The 20299-nt window shown below is 41.0% G+C and overlaps 1 protein-coding gene across 1 annotated transcript in view; it reads left to right on the top strand.

The window, feature by feature from the left end:
• Nucleotides 1-20299, top strand: part of LOC145344555 (ankyrin-2-like) — an 831416-nt gene that overhangs the window by 708056 nt on the left and 103061 nt on the right. The gene's annotated exons all lie outside the window — the stretch shown is intronic.

The raw sequence follows: 20299 nt of genomic DNA, 5'->3' as shown, positions 1-20299 counted from the left end.
GCACTGTGCTTTACCTTCCAGGAAGCTAATAATTTTTGGTAGTTGTGTGTGGGTGAAACATTATAATCTTTCATAAGCTTTGAAGGATACCAAGCCAAGTTTCAGGAGTACCAGGCTGCCCAAACAGGCCTAAACTGCATCTCAGGAGGTTTTACTAATCGCGGAGCAATAATGGGCTCTTAAAATATGCATTTCATTTGTTTTCATGCCAACTACTGATTTTCATTTGTGATACCTGGAAGGTTTATTAATATGTCATCCGTTGATTCTATTTTTGTGTTATTATCTCTAATTGTGAGTAATAAGCCATGGTATCAAATTTATCATCAGTTCCTTAATCTTATTAATCTCATTTCCTTATCTAATTATAATCCTTGCCTCTGTATTTTACTTAAATGTTACTTGAAATAAACGTAACCCCAGCATAGCTCACATTTAATTTTTGATTATTTATCACCTCATCATTGTAAAGAGAGGGATGCTGCTTATTAATTTACAGAAATCTACTGTGCTTCCTTCTCCAGTGGCTAAATTGGAAAGTGCAAGGGATAGTGGGATACTCAACCACACAGATAAGGAGTGTCAGGGTTTGATATACAGGCTGTACTGTGTTGGTCTGTCTCATCTAAGCTAATAGTCCTGGTTGCTGCAATTGATCCCAGTACTCTTGAGGGAGGGAAAGGAAAAATCAGCCAGTTTTCACCCCTGATGAATCCACAACAACGATAATGTGCATTTATATTACTGCCTTTAATGATAGTAAAAAGTCCTAAAGAAACATGTGACCCGAAACTTATCTCAGAGACAAATATAATACCAACGTTGTGAATAGTTTCACCTCACTTCATATATTTAAAGTTGAAGATCTTTGAATATATATTGAAAATTACAGTATTGGGAATTTGGTTAGGCTTTCACATGTTCTGATGTTAGTAGCTGCTGCTAAATACCTGTGAATTCAACTAAGATTAATGTTAATTCTGGCTAGTGCACTGATTAACTATTTTTAGGCTTCTGTATCATGGACTGACCAGCATACAAGTGAAGGCTGCAGAATTAACTATCATAAATTGTGGCATACAAGTCCTACTAGTGTATAATAGCAATAGAGCAGTAGTAGTAGGTGATTTGAACTACGCTTATTAATGGGAGTAGAATCAGGTTAAAGATACAGAGGTTGCATTCAGGAGAACCTTTTCAGTCCGTACACAACAACCCAACAAGATACGCAACAGTTCTTGATTTAGTTTTTGGGATGAAGGTGGGTCAACGGAAGGGATATCAGTGGACAGCATTTTTGTGTTAATCATAATTCAAATAGCATTAACATAATTATGGAAAAAGACAGAAATGGACCAAGAGTAAAAGTTTGAAATTGGAGAAAAAACAATTTTACTAAGTTAAGATGCAGTGGAAGCAGCAATTCCAGATGACTGGAAGCAGCAACTTGAAGTAAAGCAGTATTCGAGGAATTGGGAAGCATTCAAGGAGCAGGAAGTGATGGGTCAAAAAAAACGTTCTCAGAAAGTAGGATAAATGGGCCTCACAAATCCAGGACTCTCCAGATATCAAGGAGCATATGGGTAGGATAAAGTAATGAAGGGGGACTTTTCAGATACTGAGAACTCAAGACTAGAGCAAGCCTAAAAGGAAAATCGAAAATGCAGGGATAAACTTAAAACTGAATTTCAAAAAGCAAAGCATGGACATGGAAAAATATTTACAAGTAAAATCAAAGCAAAAATGTACTATAAATATAGAAGATAACTAAGCAAAGAGCAAGGTCTATTGGAGACCAACAATGTAACCTGTGTGTGAAGACAGTATGTGCGAGTGTCGTTGTTATGCATACTTTGCAAATGTGTTCACGAGTGAGAAGAGAGCAATGCAGAGGAATGTGAAATATTAAATGTTATAAACAGAATGAGAGGAAAAATTATTGAAGGGTTTATCATCTTAGAAAGGAGATAAATTATGAATCTCAGGTGAAATGTATCCCATGTTGTTAAGAGAAGCGAGAAAGGAAGTACTGGAGCTCTGATTATCATAATCCAATTGCCTTTGGCTACAGGTGTGATGGATTACGGAACTGCTAATGTTATATCATTGTTTAAAACAGGAGCTGGGGATAGACTGACTAATTGCAGGCCCATCAGCCTAAACTATATAGGAGAAAAATTATTTGAAAATATTCTGAGGGACTTTATTAATCATTTAGAAAGCCGCAGATTAATCAAGGACTGTCAGCATAGATTGTTAAAGGAAGCTTTGGACTGAATAAATTAACTGACTTTTTTTGGGGAAGTAACAAAGAGGGTTGTGAGAGCACATTTGAAGTAATCGGTATGTATTGTAGCAAGGGTTTTGCTTTTGTCCCTGCAGCAGACTAGTCAGAAAAATAAAAGCCTATTAGCTTCAAAGGGAAATGGCATGCTGAGTCCAAAATTGGCTCCAAATGTGGCAGGGAACAAAGGATAATGGTCAGCTGGTGTTTTATTGACTTCAAGGCTGTTTCCAGTGGATTTCAAAGGGCTCAGCATTAGGTCCCTTGCTTTTCCTAGTATGTAAAATGATTTAGACTTGAAAGTCGGGGGTATAATTAAGAAGTTTGCCAATAATGCATGGGGAAGAAAGCGGTAGTCTTGAGGGAGATATCAACGCTTTGGGCAAGTGCATAGCAAAGTGACAACTGGATTTAAATCTGGAAAGGTGTAAAATAATGCAGTTGGCAAGGGAAACTAAGGCGAGAATACTGAAGTGTAGAGGAACAGAGAAAACTTGAAGTGCAAGCTTTCTTTGGAACAGAGGAGGCTGAGGGGTGTTGAAAGGCTGTAACCTTCAAGGCTGTAAGCCAAAAGCTGAAAAGTGGCTGAAGCTGGATAGCTCTTTCTTGGTCAGCACAGAAACAATGGCTCAAACAGCTTATTTTGTGTTGTAAATTTCATTGAATCACTCAGTACCAAAATTACTTTAATCAAAATCACAAATAATATCCCATGTGACTGTGACAAAGGTAAACTGTTTTTTCTCATCCTCCTCAACCTGTCTGCAGTCTTTGACAAGGTTGACCACACCATCCTCCTCCATTGCCTTTCCATTGTTGTCTAGCAGGTAGGGATGACACTCAACTGGTTCCATTCTTATCCATCCAATGATAACTATAACTTGTAATGGTTTTGCTATGTGCTCCTCCACCATTCCTTCTGGTGACCTCCAAGGGTTTATGCTGGGCTCCCTTCTATTTCTCAGCTAAATGCTGCCACTCTGCAACGTCATCCAGCATTAGTTTTCACATCTATGCTGGACACCCCTCTCTACCCTACCATAACTCTCTCAATTCCTCCACTTCCTTGAATTTTTCAGAGTGTTTGTCCAGCAACCAGTACTAAATGAGCAGAAATTTCCTCTAACTAAATTATTGAGAAAACTGAAGTTATTGTGTTCAGTCTGTACCCAAATTCCCTTCCCTAGCTACCAATTCAGTCCTCCTCCCGGTATCTGTCCAAAGCTGAACCAGACTTCACAATCCTTGGTTTCATATTTGACCCCACGATGGATCACTGAATGCCACTTCCAATGCTGTTGATTCTGTTCATTTGCTGCTGAAACTCTCATTCATATCTTTACTGGGAGTAAATGGGAGTTGCCCAGAATTCCTGAAGAACATTGGAAAGAACAGTTTTGGGCACCGTACTTACGCAAGGATATTTTGGCGTTGGAGGGAGTGCAGAGGAGGTTTACTAGGCTGATGCCGGAGTTGAGGGGGTTGAGCTATGAGGAGAGGCTGAATAAACTAGGCTTGTACTTGTTAGAGTTTAGAAGAATGAGGGGAGATCTCATTGAGACGTATAAGATGATGAATGGGATGGATAGGGTAGAGGTGGAGAGACTCTTCCTGCTCAGAAAGGACAGTAGGACTAGAGGGCACAGCCTCAAGATAAAGGGGGGGGGGTGGTTTAGAATGGAGTTGAGGAAGAATTTCTTCACTCAAAGGGTGGTGAATCTCTGGAATTCTCTGCCCGTTGAAGTGGTGGAGGCTACCTCGCTAAATATTTTTAAGATGCGGGTTGATGGGTTTTTGATAAGCGAGGGGATTAAGGGTTATGGGGAGAGGGCGGGAATGTGGAACTGAGCCACGACAGATCAGCCATGATCTTATTGAATGGCGGGCAGGCTCGAAGGGCCAGATGGCCTACTCCTGCTCCTATTTCTTATGTTCTTATGTTCTTATGTTCTTAAGTGGCTAGCAAACCTGTTTACCGATATCCGTGGTTCGGCATCATTCCAAACATCTAGTACTAAACCAAAATAGTAGCCATCACTGAGCCAGGAAACCCATTCAATGACCCATGCAGTTACTGCCAAATTGATCTGCCCTCAGTCCATATAAGATCTCCTGCTAAACAGCCCTAGTCCCACCCGTGAAGCAGTTGTGCTCCTTCAACAGGCAAGTTTTTGTGTAGGTCACAACTGCTTCCAGCAGGTTTCAACACTGACCTCGCGCTAACAAAGGTAGTTTCTGGAAGGAATTTGTTGACATCCTGTGCTTATGATGCAGTGCTGCTAAGATTCTCCAAAGTCATCTACTGTATGAAAACCCTACAATAATTAATTTCATCGTCAGCAATTTTGGAGGCCAAATCAGCTGCCCACAACTGTCCAACAATGGGCTCGTAAAGGGATATGTCCTCACACTAGCTCTCTTCAACATATATACTAGTGACCTCCCTTGCACAAAGTCATGATTCTTTGCATTTTCTGAAGACTTAGCCCTGGCTTCCCCGGCTAAAGAACTTCAGAAAATGGAGACTTAAACTAAACACTATCATGACTATCATTTCAGGCTTTCAGCTGAATAACTCAAAGGCCAGGGAAGAACTTCATGTTGAATTCTGTGACTGATCACTCAGTCATGACCTAATGCCAACAGAGTTTGGCATCAATGACTGCACATTGATCTAGTAGCAACACTCCCAGAACATCAGAACCAAGACGAAGGGAGTGAGTCTATCTGAAATCTGGCAGAAACCATCTGGGACATCAGAGGTAACACCGTGCACTATTTCACTTGCTCTGGTCTATACTCTCTTCAAAGTACACCACCAGCTGACAGCTAATAAAGCACTGACACAGAGCCTCAAATTAAAACCCACAAACTCATATGAAATACATTAGTCTCTGCTGGAACACACTCCATACCCTACACTTTCGATGGCACACCTCTTGATTGACTGCAAACTTCTTGAATAGCAATTGGGTAACTGACCCCAATGGTGAAGTGCCAGGTTTCAACCTTCCACTGAAAATGTGGGGAACCCATAGTTGGTTGAGGATAGGCCATGGATGGTGTGGCCACTTATTCCACAAGTGGAACATGAGAAACAGCATTATGATTGTGATCACCCAAGTCAGCCCTGGTAGCACCACAGCCATTTACACTGCATCAGCTGAAGTCATTTAATGGAACTTCAACCTCAAAATTGAACTGCTTCTCCAACCATACAAACAAAATAATAGGTGAGTTTTCTGATCCCATTTTGGTGGGAAGGATCAGAACCAGGTGCAGAAAATCCTGCGAGACACAAAACACCGGTGGAATTTCCTGTTGCAATTGTCCTTTTCCCCTCTCATGACTTACTGAGAATCCCAATGTCCAACATGGGGAAGCCATTACAAAAAAAAATTACATTTTATCACTAGTGTGCACTGATGGTGGAACAAGGCAGCCCTTACTTTAATTGTTTGTCGGTCTCCTTCCTTCCACTGGTGAGTATACGGATTTAGTTGCATGATGTGAAGATTTTGTGGTGTTTACTTATCTGCTTTATTTTGTCTTTTATGTGTTGTAATCCTTGCATTTACACTGAGGGAGTACACCTTTTAGTACCTTTCACTCTATTTTTTGGATAAGATGTATAGCACCACAGCTAGTTTGTAGAAATGGTTGAAACAGCCTTATAAGTTTTTGCTGAGGGCAAGGAAAATCCCCCATTAGGACAATTGGGGTCGCGTTTTTCTTTTGCATTTTTATCTTGGGATTAGGCAATCCTTGCTTGTTTCCTGAGAAAGTACAGACTGATCATGTATCCTGGAAAAGATTGGATCCTTTTTTGTCATTGGCGTCGCTGGTGTTGTTTGGATTGGGGAATTTATGCTCTAGTTCACGCCCAGGCATAGCTGACTTATCCTTGGATAGCTAGTCTTATTGCCTTGGCTGCATGAGTAGTGGCAGCAATGGTTGTTTAATTACTTGGCTCATGGAAGGGACGGTGGGCATATTATCGACTTGTTGGAGGTTCCTCTGGGAGAAAATGGGTTGAATCTCATTGATAGCAGGGCCTAAATGGCACTTTTGGGGTAACTAGAGAAAGAGGTAGTTTGCTTTGTTCAGTGTATCAGGGTGATGTGAGTATTCTCAGAGAGAGAGAGAGATGGTGGGAGACAGTGTCCTATTCTTTTATGAGGTTATGCTATTGTGTTTCTGGTATCCTTCCTGTGAAAGTATATGCTGAAAGACTATATCTAGCATCTGTTCGATAATTTTAATGCTCCTCACTCTCTTGGGCGTCCTTTGTTCATCAAGGTGGATGGGGTGTCTAAATAGGCTTGGATTTATTATAGTTAATCCAGGAGGGTTTTCCTTCTCTTGTTGGGAGGAGGAGGGCCATATATCTCCCCTAGTTGGTGGGTGTCTTGACAATTTGTCTTCTCCTTGTTAGAGGGGTTTTCTTGGTGGAAATTGGTTTAGGTTTTCTGGTGATGGGAGCCTCATCAGTGCCTTTGATAAGGCTGGAGAGGAGGGAGGTTTGGACTGCTGCTAGCCCAGATGAGGCCATGAATCCTTGGCTTAATGGTTTCTGTATAAGAGCGTGTACATCACATCTTATATTGATGGCAGTATTCTGAGGTTTCCCTTTTTCTGGGTTATCCTTTTATTGCTTGGAGGTTCGGGGATGTTGAATTAGATCCTGGTTTATTGCATAACATCTCACAAGGGATGCCATGTATTGTGTAGTTTTGTGTCTTATCCTGTAGAAGAGACTGTGCACCATGAATGTGCTCCTGATTATATCTTTGTGAAATCCCCCATTCTTTTTTGTATCTTTTCTTTATCAATATGAGGAGATACCAATAACAACAATCATAATGATAAATAATTGGAATCACTTACACGAATATTTGCTTGTGGGTCTTTTCTAAATGTTTATATGAAATAATGGTCACTACTGTACTAGATTTTGGGGATTTGTTGCGTTTTGTGGCAAATGGAAAACTGGGGGAAAAAAATATCTTTATATCAGGCCTCTACACTTGATAATGCCACTGTTAACACAATCCGTTCACATCAGCATGAGGGCATGCCAACTTGAATTATGACAGGTTTCCAACGGCATGCACTTGGTGAGCGGAACCCATCAAAGGAGTTCAGGTGAGAGGGGAAGAAGGTCATGCATGGCATTTCCCCCAGCACTGGCGGGGAAATGGTTGTTGCTGCACTGGATTACTTTAAATTAATCTTTATAAGTGGCACTGAAGACTAAGTTGCTAGCAGGGCTCAGTTCATTACATCATGGGACCCACCCCTTCACTTTTGTCAGCTATCAAGCCGAATGTTACAACAGATGCCTGTCATTGAACTCACCAAAGAGGCTGGGGGAAATTCCACCCATTGAGTCTGGAACTGGCAAAAACAATGATGAAGGTTTCAATGGTGACGGGAGTGAGATTGGAGGTAGAGGTGAACACTAGTAGAGACAGCATAGGCCAAGTGGATGACAGGCTGGATTTGGATGCTTAGAATTCAATAGGACACCAAGGCTGTTGCACGTTGTTGAATGTCGGCTGAGTGAACAGCTGGAAAGAATCAAACAGGAGAATGGGGTATGGACAAAACAGGATGACCATGATCTCGCCGATATTTCATTGGAAGCAATTCTGGCTTCTCTGTGAACCAGTGTCACAAAGTCAGTCGCACAGCACAGAACACTCATGGAATTAAGAGGGTGGTGACAGAGAGGGAGGTGAGTGTGAACCACAAAGGTGGCCTACCCTGTGGGACAGCTACGAGATTATTTGTACACCTTGTGTTGAGATCGTATTTGAAGCCACAAGGCTTGTCCCCTAGGCTTTATTCTGTAGCGTCATCCCTTGACAATCAACTTACTCCAAAAATAGAACTTGGCATATTTGCCTGATTCCAAACCCTTTAAAAATTGGGAGCAGATGCAAAGGAGTTAACTTACTTTCAGAAGGTTGTTTGTTGGCCTGGAGAATTGACAACATAGTAACAAAATGGCTTTCCCTGAAATCTTACAAATTGTCTGGACGGCGAAACCTTTTGAAAGGTAAGTTTAAAAAGCTGGCTTGCAGGACATGGATAAGACCTATGCTCCTCAACCCAAGTCTCTTTATGTATTCTTGACTGAGAGCCCAGATGTGCTTCAGTCTGTTTAAACTAGTGTATCACTCCCAATGGAAACATTGCTTGATTGACAGCTTTTTAATTTAAATTTATTAGTTATCTTAGATCTGTTTCTCAATTGCACAATGTTTATTTACACAAGGTAGAGGTGTCAAGTGCTTACAGTTTCTACTCTTGATACTTTAAATGGCTGATTGATTGCTACTTTTGTAGTACAAAGAAGTTTTCTGCGGAAAAGTTATGAAAGAATGCTATTTTTTGGGGATGGATATAGGTTGGGGATGTGGATGGAGGAATATAGGTTGACATTGACGAGATGAGAAGCCGGGGGAGGGTGAAGGGGGAAAGGTTGGCATGGAGAATATCAGTCACCACTGGGGATGGGTGGAAGGCATGAGTTGGCATGAAAAGGACATAGATATTGTGTGGGGTTGAGGGCTGGAGAGCAGTTTTTTGTTTTTATTGCAACTGGGTCAAAGTCCTAGAACATTGAGGTGTGTCTTTTAACAGACCTTCCTTGGCACCCTTCAGTCTCTGTAACTGTCTCCAAACTCTTTCCAGGGCAGCAGACTCAACTCCAGTTAGCACTCACTTCCTTAGAACAGAAATCCAGCCCTTCAGAGGCACTTTTCCAGGAGTGAGCTTGCCAAGCTGGGGAGATTTTCCAACTCTGATTACTTCTCCTGAAGATGAAAATTTATCCTATGTCTGCGCATTCTTTGTATATTTATGAAAATATAAAGTTTCAACAAAGTAACACAGCTTTGAACTTGTCTGTACATTGGTTCCAACATAAGGATTTTATGACATTTGAGCCTCTAGCTAAATATTCCATATTTTAAAAGAGCAATTTTCTATCACAACCCATCAGCAAACAAAAACAACCTGAAGCTTTTAACAGGTTATTTTGGCTTGAAAAGCTTTTTTGGCCTTCACATGTATGCTGGTAAGATTTATTCAGTTTCTGTACAACTGCCTATAGCGAACTGCATTCTGTACTTCATTTAAATGATGAACGCTCTCCCAGGTTGAATGGCTTTTACAAATCTTCACCACAAATTTTACTTCCAATAGTCTTAATGTTAAAATTCTTAGCTGAATTTTTGAATCCCTCCATAGCCTCAGTCCCCTTATCTCTGGATCGCTTCCAGCCTCTCAACCCTCCAAGATATCTGGACTCATTTAATTTTGACTTCTCTGATTTAAATCATTGTACCACTAATGGTTGTGCCTTTAGTGGGTGGCACAGTGGTTAGTACTGCTGCAGCTCAGCACCAGGGATCTGAATTCAATTCCCAGCTTGGGTCACTGTCTGTATGGAGTTTGCATGCTCTCCCCATGTCTGCTTGGGTTTCCTCCGGGTGCTCTGGTTTCCTCCCAGTCTGAAAGACGTGCTGGTTAGGTGCATTGATATGAACAGACGCCAAAGTGTGGCAACTAGGGGAATTTCACAGTAACTTCATTACAGTGTTAATGTAAGCTTTACTTGTGACTAATAAATAAACTTTAACCTTGGCCCTCAGCTCTGGAATTTTACTTTATAATGCTATTGTGAAATGCCTTGATAAATGTTATTATGTTAAAGATACTATGTAAAATGCAAGTTGTTGTTGTTGTTGGAAATACTGTTTATTGGATTAGGCCCAATCTGCCTGCTCAGGTAATCATGAGAGATTTAAAGAGTTGAGGGGTCCTTTTGGTGGCCTAGTCTATATTTACCCCTCAAACACCAAACGCAGCTTAGTTGATCATTAATTTGATTGTTGTTGGAGTTCCCTGTGTACATATTGCTATTGCATTTATCTGCACAAAATGTAAATATTGCTGTAGTCCCAGAGGACCCATATGCTGCTTTCCCCTGTGTGTGTGTGTGTGTGTGTGTGTGTGTGTGTGTGTGTGTGTGTGTGTGTGTGTGTGTGTGTGTGTGTGAGAGAGCTGACTGGTGGTGATTTAACCTGAGGGTCACCACAGTTCAGGCGAGGGATAGGTTGAAAAGATGGGCCTTTGTGAATAACCTCAGCCAATATGGGAATTGAACCCGCACTGTTGGCATCACTCCGCCTGACAAACCAGCTGTACAGCCGCCTGGGTGCAGATTATCAACACGGCTAATGTAATTACACACTTCAAAAGTAATTGGATGGTTATGAAGGATTTTGGCACATTTAAGTATGCAAAATGCAAAAATATTTATGCAGATAATTTCTTATTGTTGGGTAGAAGAAATTAGGAGCTAAACAGTTCCTCACTGAAAGAGGTGAAAAAGTGAAAGGAAAGTCACTCTTAGACATTTCTAGGCCATTTTTCAGTGGCATTGATCAGTATTCAAAGAAATTTGCCTGTTATAATTTGGAAAAAATAAGTATATGGAGAAAATACTCAACTCAAAATAATTAATTGCTTTAACATTTATTGGGAAGAGAATTGTTAGAAGTGTCCTGTTTTGCATTTGGCATGGAGCCAAGCTGCATGTAAAATTAAGAGGCAATGGATATTACTCGTTCCAGTTGCTAATCAAGTCTTTAACTAATTAAACATCTAATTCTTTTTCTTCTTCATGCACTGTGTATGTATTGTCAGTAAAATGTTGTTCATTTCTGATGCAATACTGTGAGCTTCTTTATGAAATAAGTCCATGTCCTTCTAATTCTTCTAATTGTTCTGATAAATGTGATAAAAGGAATGACTCTGATGTTACATTAGAAGTTTTTATCTGTCTGTTAACATATTGTTCTGTGTACATCTGCATGTGTGGGTGTGAAAGAGAGCATAGTTTTGCCATTGTTCTGTCATTCTCCCTTCATTGTTGCTGTTTTCCCTCTCCTTTTCATATGCTTCCACACAGTGGTGTAAACAGGTAGGTGGTCCTTGACACAAGAGTAATGTCACAATGCTGTGGCAGTGTCTTTCATCCACTCTTGCCGATATGGAATTCTGCTTGGGGCTGGGGTTTGAGACATTCATCTGGTGCACTGGAACTGCTTTCACGGCTGCATTGCTTTCCTTTAGTGTTTTCCTATGTTCACTGCTAAGCTGCTCACACCAAGCTAGGTCTACGAGACCGTAATAATGCTGAAACAGCTGCCATTACTAGCTTCTTTTTTTCTTGTGACTGCTGGCCTGAGATTCAGCAGCCTGGATTATTCAGCTGGAATCTACCACTGATTGACAAAATGGGGGTGGGATAGGGGAGGCGAGTCGAAGCTTGATTATGATTTTATATTTTTCTTCCTCTGCCAGTGGGTTGCTGGGTGTATATTTTTAGGAATACATTCTTGCTGCAGAGACACAATTTGTTTTCCTCTTTCAGGTATTTGTTATAAGAATTCTAAATATGATTTTCTTTGCATTTTGCTAGCAGTCACATCTATTTACTGTTTACTGTGATCACCTATTTTACTGTTTGTGCTATTACTGCTGTCTCTGATGTACTGCTTGCCTGTGAAGGATTAGACATTGCAATATTTTGTGATTAATAGAAATTATGAATGTTATTTTATAGACATTGACTTTTTTTGTAAAAGCTTTAATAACATCCTCTGAAAAAGATTACATGATTTTTGAATTCATTTATAACCTTTTGTCATGTCACATAGACTGTATATCGAATCCAACCACGTAGGTTTTGTTGCTCTGACTTATTTAGCTGCCAAATTAAGGTAATACAGAACTCTGGGAGAAAAGCTTCAGTTTTCCCTTACATCTTCATTGCTAAACTTGCTATCTTTAGACTTGAAAGAGCAATGCATATGCTTAACCCTTTAAGAACATATTTGTACTTGAGTCACTCGAGGTAAATGTAACATGGAAATATTACAAGTAATCACAACCCAAATGTTGAGACAGCAAAAAAATCCATCAGAAAGAGAAACAATAGAAATACTTGCCTTTCAATGGCACAAATTATTGGTTGTGATTTGATTATTTTATATATTTTGACTAATACTTGTGATATGTATATTTGACTGTTGAATCTGATGTAAGCTGATCTATTGAACACTGGGTTCAAAATTCTTTGTAAGGTGTACTTGGATACTGTAAGGGGTAGGTTGCCTTTGGCTTCACAGTGTGATATTAACAAAGAATTGATGGAACCACTCACCCAAGACCACCAGAAAAACCCAGTGAGCTGTGGAAGAGTAGCCAGAGAAGGCTATCGTACATAAAAATAAGATGCTAATTCTTCCTGAGGATTCCTTGGGGTTTGGCAAAGCAAAAGAATTCTTGGGCCTCCCCTGACTCAGCCCTTCCTACCCATTCAAATTCAGAGAGTAAATTGTTAGTGGTATTGTAATGTGTATGAATTTTTAAAAAGAATTTTACTGATAGTCATTTGCAGTGATATTGCAGATGTAATTTGCTCTACATCCAGTGGTCACTTTGACTTCAAAAAGACTTGAGAGCTAGCTGTCTAGACCCAGAAGTTTATGCATTTTGCATTCCCCAAGGCTACTATGGTTCCCTGAAGTTGAGGAGCCTTGGAACTACTCTAAGTTGTAGACTCCACTGTTTCCTCTTGTAGGATGTATGGGAATGCTAATATGGTGATCTCACTGGAATAGCCTAGCAGGGAAATTCAACTCGAGGGAATATTACCCATTGAAATAAGAAAACTTTTTCCTAACAAAGGAAACCAAAGTATAAATCTTCTGATAATATTTGCCTCAATCAAATCGAAGTGCACTTTCAATCAAAAATACTCTCTCCAAACGTCCCCATTTTGTAAAATTATTAGATGCAATCATATTTCTTAGTGTCTGAAATAACCATTCTATGTTAGATGAGAATACATTCTTTCACATTAAAATTTGAATTTAATAATAGTATAAGCATAAATTGACAAATGAAGTGGCTTGTTATGTCAGAGCGGACACTAATGGCTGTCAAAAAAACAATTATGTGGCAGTCAGAACAATGTAACTTGGCTGATCATCAGCTGAATTAGTGTTTTACAAATCATGTGTTGTAAAGACTAAAAACAGTACTGTAAATCCTCAGAAATATTACCTTTGGCCAAATGTAACCCTTTTGTGTTCCATTGGAATGAAATCCAATCTAAAAGTAGGAAATGTAATTTGCTTCACTTTGTGGCAGGTAATCTGGCAAATTAAATTCCCTTTGTAGAACAATTGTTTAGTTGATTTCAGCTTCTGCGCAGGCACTAAAAAAGAAAATTGCCCTTCAAGGTATTTTTGTGTTACACTAGAACATGAGAGACATAGAACAGGAGATGTAGAGAAAATGTTTCCACTTTTAGGGATCTAGAACTAGAGCTCAAGTGTAGGATAATCACTAAAACATACAGTAAGGATTCAGGTGAGATACCTTTATCCAGATAGTGGGTAAGAATGTAGTGCTTTCTATCACAAGGGACAGTTAAAGTGAATAGCATAGATGCATTTAAGGAGAAACTGGATAAATGTATGGTGGAGAAAGGAATTAAAGATTATGCTGATAGGGTTAAGTGAAATAGAGTGGATGGTAATTTATGTGGAGCATGGGCATCAGTTGGACTGTATAGTTTGTTTCTGTACTGGAAATCCTGTGCATTTTGTGAAATATTGATGTGTGATACCTTGATGGAACAATTAATGATTGTTAGAGCTTCCAAAGCAGTTCTCAATATATTTGAACAGTTTTTAAACACTGTTCCCGTGTGGACTATTGAAGATATTCCTGATGATAGTAAGTTAATATGAACATAAACTGCCAGATTTTCCCGTTGAGGCAGGAATCACAAATTGGACCATTTCCCAAAGTCGAGATCCCATCTCCCGATTGACAGTGCACGTCCATGCTATCTTCGTGGTGAGATGATGGAGATGGCCTTGGAGGCAGGTCCACTGCCTCCAGAAACAGGCCTGAAGCTGGAATAGAGATAAATGGAATCTGAGGCAAGCAGGTTAGAAGGCACATCTCTGCTCACTGGGACCTCACCTCTCACTGCCCTCAATCTCACCAACTTTCTCAGCTCCATGCCTCCTTGATAGCCCCATGTCCTTCATATCCCCCTTCCATGCTTCTCATACGACTCACCTACTATTCACTATGGACAGAATTCATGAGCCCAATGATAACAATGTGAAGTATTTGAAATGCTCATGAGACTATTAAACAAAATACAACCATTCAAAATCCATGGTTCCATTGTTTCAAAGGCTCAACAGATGGCTGGCCCTCAACCAAAAAAAACAGCAGTTTGGTCAGCAAAACACGAGATTCACCAGATAGCTGAGCTCTGTATCAATGCAAATAAAATCACAGGGTCCAAATGAGACACTAAAATTTGAATGTCAAAACTTTAGAATGCAGAGGAACACTTTATCCAATGAATAATGTGTTCTAATGTATCTGAGTATTTTCACAATGCTGGTCAATGTATTGGTCACGTGCCACTTAAGAACAGAACTCTATCATCAATCATTGTATTAAAAATATACTTAAATTATCATACAGCATTTCATTTTGACATGTTAACCTGCGCATTGATTGGTTGACTCAAGTCGGATGTGATGGGCTTGAGGAGGAGTTCTTGGAATGCTTTTGGGATAGTTTCCTTGAACAGTATGTTACAGAACCTACGAGGGAGCGAGTTATCTTAGATCTGGTACTGTGTAACGAGGCAGGTAGAATTAGGGATCTTCTTGTGAGTGATCCTCTTGGGACACGTGATCACAATATGATGGAATTTCTGATACAGATGGAGGGTGAGAAAGTAGGGTCCCAAAAATCTGTCCTCTGCTTGAACAGAGGGGAGTATGATAAGATGAGGGCAGAATTGGCTAATGTAGATTGGGGGTGCAGACTGGTTGGTAGGACAGCTGAGAAACAGTGGAGAATTTTTAAGGAGATCTTTTTCAGTACTCAGCAGGAATATATTCCAGTGATAAAGAAGGACTGTAAGAAAAAGGATAACCAGCCGTGGATATCGAAGGAAATAAAGGAGAGTATTAAATTAAAAACCAGTGCGTACAGAGCAGCTAAAAATAGTGGGGAATTAGAAGATTGGGAAAGATTTAAAAAACAACAAAGAATGACTAAGAAAGCGATAAAGAAAGGAAAGATAGAGTGTGAAACTAAACTAGCTCTAAATGTAAAAAATGATAGTAAAAGTTTTTATAAAGAAGAGAACGGTTAGAGTGAATGTTGGACCCTTGGAGGATGAGAGGGGGGATTTAATGGTGGGAAACGAGGAAATGGCTGAGACTTTAAGTAAGTTTTTTGTGTCGGTCTTCACGGAGGAGGACACAAATAGCTTACTGAATATTAAAGATAGAGGGTTGGTAGGAGATGAGGTCCTTAATACAGTTACTGTTGCTAGAGAGGTAGTGCTTGGTAGACTAAAGGGAGTGAAGGTAGACAAGTCCCTGGGACTGGATGGAATGCATCCCAGGGTTCTGAAAAAAATGGCAGAAGTAATAGCAGATGTGTAAGTAGTTATTTATCAAAATTCGCTGGACCCTGGGGAAGTGCTGGCGGATTGGAAAACAGCTACTGTTACGCTGCTGTTTAAAAAAGGTAGCAGACAAAAGGCGGGTAACTACAGGCCGTTTGGCTTAACGTCTGTAGTTGGGGAAATCGTAGAATCCATCATTTAAAGAAGAAATAGCAGGACACCTAGAAAAGAACGGTTCGATCAAGCAGACACAGCATGGATTCATGAAGGGGAAGTCGTGTTCGACGAATTTACTGGATTTTTATGATGATGTGACTAGTGCGGTAGACAGAAGGGAACCGGTGGATGTGGTGTTTTTAGATTTCCAGAAGGTGTTCGATAAGGTGCCTCACGAAAGGTTGCTGCAGAAGGTTAGGGTACGCGGAGTTGGGGGTAAAGTGTTAGCGTGGATTGAGGATTGGCTATCTAACAGGAAGCAGAGAGTTGGAATAAATGGGTGCTTTTCTGGTTGGCAGCTGGTGACTAGTGGCATGCCGCAGGGATTGGTGCTGGGGCCTCAACTGTTTACCATATACATGGACAATCTGGAGGAGGGGCTGAGTGTAGGGTGACGAAATTTGCTGATGACACGAAGATGAGTGGAAAAGCGAATTGTGTGGAGGATATGGAAAGTCTGCAGAGAGATCTGGATAGGCTGAGTGAGTGGGTGAGGACCTGGCAGATGGAGTGTAATGTTAGCAAATGTGAGGTTATCCACTTTGGAAGAAATAATAGTAGGGTGGAATATTATTTAAATGGTGAAAAGTTGCAGCATGCTACTGTGCAGAGGGACCTGGGGGTCCTCGTGCATGAATCGCAAAAACTCAGTCTTCAGGTGCAGCAGGTGATCAAGAAGGTGAATGGAATGTTGGCCTTTATTGCGAGGGGTATAGACTATAAAAGCAGGGAGGTCTTGCTGCAACTGTACAAGGCACTGGAGAGGCCGCAACTGGAGTACTGTGTGCAGTTTTGGTCCCCTTATTTGCAAAAGAATAAGAACTTTAGAACATAAGAAATAGGAGCAGGAGTAGGCCATCCAGCCCTTTGAGCCTGCCCCACCATTCAATAAGATCATGGCTGATCTGAAGTGGCTCAGTTCCACTTTCCCGCTTTCTCCCCATAACCCTTAATCCCCTTGCCTACCAAAAATCTATCTACCCGCGTCTTAAATATATTTAGCGAGGTAGCCTCCACCACTTCAACGGGCAGAGAATTCCAGAGATTCACCACCCTTTGAGTGAAGAGGTTCCTCCTCAACTCTGTTCTAAACTGCCCCCCCCCCCCCCTTATCTTGAGGCTGTGCCCTCTAGTCCTGCTGTCCTTTCTGAGCGGGAAAAACCTCTCCACCTCTACCCTATCCATCCCTTTCATCATCTTATACGTCTCAATGAGATCTCCCCTCATCCTTCTAAACTCTAACGAGTACAAGCCCAGTCTATTCAGCCTCTCCTCATAGTTCAACCCCCTCAACTCTGGTATCAGCCTAGTGAACCTCCTCTGCACTCCCTCCAAGGCCAAAATATCCTTGCGCAAGTGCGGCGACCAAAACTGCACACAGTACTTCAGCTGCGGCCTCACCAGTGCCCTGCACAGTTGCAGCAAGACCTCCCTACTTTTATATTCAATCCCCCTCGCTATGAAGGCCAGCATCCCATTTGACTTCCTGATCACCTGCTGCACCTGTAGGCTGGGTTTTTGCGACTCATGCACAAGGACCCCCCAGGTCCCTCTGCACAGTAGCATGCTGCAGCTTTTAACCATGTTAAGTAGTAGTCCTTCCTACCATTATTCCTACCAAAGTGTATAACCTCACACTTACCAACATTGTATTCCATTTGCCAGGTCCTCGCCCACTTGCGCAGCCTATCTAGATCCCTCTGCAGACTTTCCACACCCTCCGCACAATTTGCTGTTCCACTTATCTTTGTGTCATCAGCAAATTTCGACACCTCGGCTCCCTCCTCCCGATCATCTATATAAATGGTAAATAGCTGAGGCCCCAGCACCGATCCCTGGCCTTGAAGGGAGTACAGAGAAGGTTCACCAGGCTGATACCAGAGATGAGGGGGTTAGCTTATGAGGAGAGATTAAATAGACTGAGCCTGTACTCGTTGGAGTTTAGAAGGCTGAGGGGGGATCTTACAGAGACTTACAAGATAATGAAGGGGTTAGATAGGGTAGAGGTAGAGAGATTCTTTCTACTTAGAAAGGAAACCAGAACTAGAGGGCACAGCCTCAAAATAAGGCGTGGGGGGGGGGGGTGGTTGCAGTTTAGAACAGAGTTGAGGAGGAACTTCTTCTCTCAGAGGGTGGTGAATCTCTGGAATTATCTGCCATTGAAGTGGTGGAGGCTACCTCGATGAATATATTTAAGTCACGGGTGGATAGATTTCTGATAGATAAGGAAATTAAGGGTTATGGGGAGCAGGCGGGAAAGTGGAACTGATCCACTTCAGATCAGCCATGATCTTATTGAATGGCAGGGCAGGCTCGAAGAGCTAGATGTCCTATTCCTGCCCCTATTTCTTATGTTCTTATGTAAAGTTGCCAACAACTTTTAACTTCCAGTTAAGATGTTCCGAATTCCAGAGCAGGCTTCCTCCATGATTCATGAACACACTGACCTGACATGATGCACACAGGTTTCAGAAACCCCCTATCCTCATTGCAAATGTCAAACACAATGAGGTGCAAAAGTGAGGTAGGCAACAGTATAGAAGTCTTAATGCCTGTTTCATGCACATTGGATTATGACCCTCCATGTTTCCCATGCATATCAAAATAGTGGCTCTGGCAGGAATTAGGTCTCAGTTTCAGACTTCCAGTTTCCCCTGCCTCTTTCCCCTGATCCATTGTAAGGATTTAGTATATGTCTATAACACTGGTACATTAATTAATTAAGGTGAATGCTATCATTTATAATGAATGTAATTGACCTTATAAGTAAGGATACTATGCTTCAGTTATATGGGACATTTGAGACCACATCTCGAATATTGTATGCAGTTTTGGTCTCCTTATTAAGAAAGGATATAAATGCATTGTAGGCTGTTCAGAGAAGGTTTACTGGACTGAAACCTTGAATAATTGTCTCATGAGGAAAGATTGGACAGACTGGGCTTGTTTCCACTGACACTTCGGAGATGGAGGGGCAGCATGGTTGAAGTATTTAAGATCCTAAAATGTCTCGACAAGGTGGATGTGGCAAAATTGAGTTGTCGTTTTAAGACAGGGACTAAGAATTTTTTCTAAGGGTTGTGCAACTTTGAACTCTTTGTCTGAGGAGGCAGGATCATTGAATATTTTTAAGGCAGAGATAGATTGATTCTTGTTGGATAAGGGAATCAAAGTTTATCGGGGGTAAATGGGAATGTGAAAGTTGAAGCAAAGCAGATCAATCATAATCTTATTGAAAGGTGAAGCATACCTAAAGGGCTGAGTAGCCCGCTTATGATCCTAGTTTGCAAGTTTATCTTGTGTCAGGGTGACAAAATCTGGCCCAAGTTCTCAGTTAAATTTCCACTCTGCTCTGAGTTGGGTGCAGCATTTGTATTTCATTTGAACCCAGGTCTCCAGACTCTTGGTTTGGTCCCATGTTCAATGATATCCATATCATGTGAGAGGATTGGGTTCAGCCATGGTGTCGTCCAGAATGGCACACTGATACCCATATACAGCTCAAACATGAAATAAGCTGATTTGGATGTGGAACTGAAGCACTGTGAGTGTCCACAGAATCATGCTCCAAAATGTATACAGTACCCTGAAAATGTGTGGGAGTAAAGGGGCAGAAAATTATGAGAAAATAGATGTGGCAAGAGGGCACACATCTGCCAATAATTGCAAAGTAAGTGGTTGAGTTTTCTAGCCCCTCTGCAGCGTGTTTTTCAGATACAGCGGGCAGCCCACCATTAGCCAATGGCAGAATCTTCTAGTCCCACCATTGCCAATGGGATTTCCCATTGAATCCACTCCCCAGGAAATCCATGGTGGGGGTTTGCCTTCGGCAGGACCAAAAGGAAAATATCCTATTCAGTTATTCAGAGTTGAAAATGCAATTCAGGATGGGAATCATGAACACTTAGAATTTGGACTAGGGAAATAAAGCAAGGTGACTCCTCAACCAATACCAAAGTTATAAATTAGGTTTTACAGCATGTGAGTTATATACAGTATTATTACACTGAAATAAAACTTATTACTAAAATGTTGACTGGATTAAGTGACAGAAACTACTTATATTACTATAGTGCATTTCAAATACAGAGAAATTTTCCAAGTGAATAATGAGTAGGCAACAGAAGGATGGTGAAAGGACAGAGATGGATTAAAAAAGCAAAAACATATGGTCAAAGGGAAGGCAGGCAACAAGGCAGAGACACTGAGGATAAAATAGGGGCCTAAGAATATTTGAAAATGAGAAAATAGTTATTGGGCCCAAT

Source organism: Carcharhinus amblyrhynchos, chromosome 1 (assembly GCF_965287045.1).
Source record: "Carcharhinus amblyrhynchos chromosome 1, sCarAmb.v2.hapA, whole genome shotgun sequence".
NCBI classification, from domain to species: domain Eukaryota; kingdom Metazoa; phylum Chordata; class Chondrichthyes; order Carcharhiniformes; family Carcharhinidae; genus Carcharhinus; species Carcharhinus amblyrhynchos.
The sequence above is the reverse complement of the archived record's forward strand: the minus strand, read 5'-3'. Positions and strand labels throughout refer to the sequence as shown.